The sequence below is a fragment of the Belonocnema kinseyi genome, chromosome 2, assembly GCF_010883055.1.
Source record: "Belonocnema kinseyi isolate 2016_QV_RU_SX_M_011 chromosome 2, B_treatae_v1, whole genome shotgun sequence".
NCBI lineage: Eukaryota > Metazoa > Arthropoda > Insecta > Hymenoptera > Cynipidae > Belonocnema > Belonocnema kinseyi.
The window spans coordinates 39,088,755-39,091,563 of record NC_046658.1 but is presented as its reverse complement, the minus strand read 5'-3'; the positions used below and the strand labels follow the sequence as shown (position 1 = coordinate 39,091,563).

Below are 2,809 nucleotides of genomic sequence, written 5' to 3'. Positions count from 1 at the left end.
ATACGCCTGAATTTTTCCGGAGCGTTTTGAGCAAAATTTTGAATTTTGCAAAAATTGTTCATATGCAAAATCCAAAATTTTGCTCAAAACGATTCGAAAAAAATCAGGCGTATTCCTTGGCTGATCACAAGAACTTTTCATTCTTGATGATTTTTCCGAAAAGCGCATCGTTTATTGTAAAACAATTCATGAATGTTTTCACAAAAAATTTGCCATTAAGACGCTATTATGAAAATACTAAAACGAAAAATCGATCTTTGAACCATGGATTCTCAAAGTTTAGACATTTATTCCACCGGTTAATGAGATTCCAGGTTAATTACAGACTCGAAAAGCTTTGGAAAATGGTTCATAAAAAAAAATAGGCACGAAAAATTACGTTTTTTTTGTTTAAACTGCATTTTGGGATAATAAATAAATTTTTTGAGGAATTTCATTGGCACCGTCGGAAAGAGGAGATCTTAAGCAATAAAAATATATGTGTCTCAATTTTTTCTAGTGTCGAATAGTCTTAGTTATTGGCCGTTGAAAAGCAGTGTACCGGTAGTGGCGTTTTGGCCGTTTAAGGGTTAAGCTGAAGTTTCTTGATATTAAACTCTGTCAAATATTTAACTTTTTTAGGCAAGTAATATATAATTGGAATCGGAAAAATTCGTAGATGCTGATAATGCTATTTTCAAATCGCTAGTTGAAAAGTTAGAATTTTTTAACTTTTAATTTTTTAACTAGCGATTTGAAAATAGCATTATCAGCATCTACGAATTTTTCCGATTCCAACGATATATTTCTTGCCCAGAAAAGTTAAAAATTTGAAGGACTTTAATATCAAGAAACATCAGCTTTACAGCCAATTTAATACTACTGTCGGCGAGAAAACTATAGGCATCAGCCTTTGAAGCTTAACAACTCAGTCAAAAAAAATACTAGCGCAACAAAAAAGCAGTCTTTGGAATCGGAAAAATACGGAGATTCCAAATATATTACTTTTAAGTCACTGATTGCAAAATTACGATTTTTTTAATCTCACATTTTTTTCCTATTTTCTAACAATGGACCCTTGCGGAAAGGCGTTGGTATGGCCAAGCTCGGAGGTACTGCCCTGAAACTAGGTCGTAGGGCAGCCAGGGCAGGCTACCCTGGCCAGGGCAATGGACACCCTTCAACACCCTTCAACCTTTTTTCCTGTCGGTATTCCCTCAAGAGACTGTAGCATAGCTTATTAAGATCCAAATTATGCAAACTCAATTCACAGGTAAATATACAATTTCATCGACTTTTTATTCGTCCGAAATTGATCAGTATACTGAACGTTTTCTTTTAAGTCTAGATTCGTCTCGATATATCCATTGAAACCGGAGATACTTTTTTTCTTACATCAACAATTCTGGTGACTACAATTAAATTTTTTTTAATTTCCAAAGTTTGGCTCCATTCACAAATAGTGAAGTAATTCACTTTAATTTTTTCCGGGCAGTTTTGCGACTTTAGGAACAGATGAATGTCAACTTTTAAAATATAAGCTTCGTCAACAATAATTTTCTCCGCATTTTTTGCTATTACAAAAAAAAAATTTTCACCGAGATACGCGAAACGTCATTTAACAGGTAGAAAGATTTCGAATCAGCTTTGCTAAATGCGAACTCAGTGCGATTTTTACATTATCATTCATGAGAGTGTAATGTAATCGTCCAAATGTTCGATCTCTGGTTCTTAACGGACTTAACGTTTTGGCACGTACAGGATCCGAAAATCATACAATTTTATCGGTGTCTGTCTGTTTGTATGTCTGTTTGTCTTGGCTGTATGCCTGTCTGTATGTAATGTTGTAGCCACGCTGTATTTTGAAGGATTTATCCAATCGAGTCAGCCTTTGATATGCTTCTTAAGGTTCCCAAAATGAAGGTTAAATTCGTTAAGCAGAAATTTCCAACGAAAATTAAAAAGTGTAGAACATTTTCAAAATTTGAAATTTTTTTTTCATTGTAGAAACTTTTGTCGAAATTTCTCATAGATGGGTAGAAGACTTGCAAATTGTCCAAATAAAATGTTCAATTTCAATGAAAATTAGAAAAGTTATATACTTTTAAAATGTTTGAAAATTTTCAGAAAAATAGAAAAATTTTTTTTCTAAAATATTAGGAAATTTCATTTCAATTCGTAACTAGATATCAAATATATTTAGAAACTATGCAAACTTGCAAATTATCTTAATGACATTTTTAAACTCGATAAAACTTCAAAAGGTTATAGGCTTTTCAACATTTTGAAAATTTTCTATAAAAGGAAGAAAAAAATATTTTAATAGGTTTTTAAGAGATTCATAAGTTTAAAACGTTATTTTTTGTAGATTTAAACAAGATTTACAAATTATCTTGATGAAGTTTTTCAATTAGACACGAATTATCGAGAGCAAAGCGCGAGTTTCGTAATGAGAATGTAATCGCCAAAGCCGTAGGTGCTTTGAGAACCTTCTAAAACAAAATTGAAAAAAAAATCAGTTACAATTTATGGTTGCCATTCTCTAGAAGTTTAAATCACAGTTTTCGATTTAAGTTATAGTATTTACGATATTTGAAAAAATGTAGTTAAAGTGTACGCATTAAACGTACGAAAACGAGCGCGAAGCTTGAGAGCGTACCTACGCTCCTGAAGCGCACTCTAACTTGGCGCAATGCGGGAATATTTTTATTATCATTGTTGTCCCACGTACGAGGGTGGATTGATAAGTTTCCGGCCTGACCAAGAAAAACAACGTTTTTAAGAATTTTTTTTTTTATTTCTCAAAATAATCTCCAAGGCTGATACATTT

The 2,809-nt window shown here is 32.4% G+C and overlaps 2 protein-coding genes across 5 annotated transcripts in view; one reads left to right on the top strand and one right to left on the bottom strand.

Annotated features, from left to right (window-relative positions):
- Positions 1-2,809, top strand: part of LOC117183132 (pseudouridine-metabolizing bifunctional protein C1861.05) — a 442,705-nt gene that overhangs the window by 81,578 nt on the left and 358,318 nt on the right. The window lies entirely within an intron of this gene.
- LOC117183134 overlaps positions 1-2,809 on the bottom strand; it is a 67,968-nt gene that overhangs the window by 11,771 nt on the left and 53,388 nt on the right. The window lies entirely within an intron of this gene.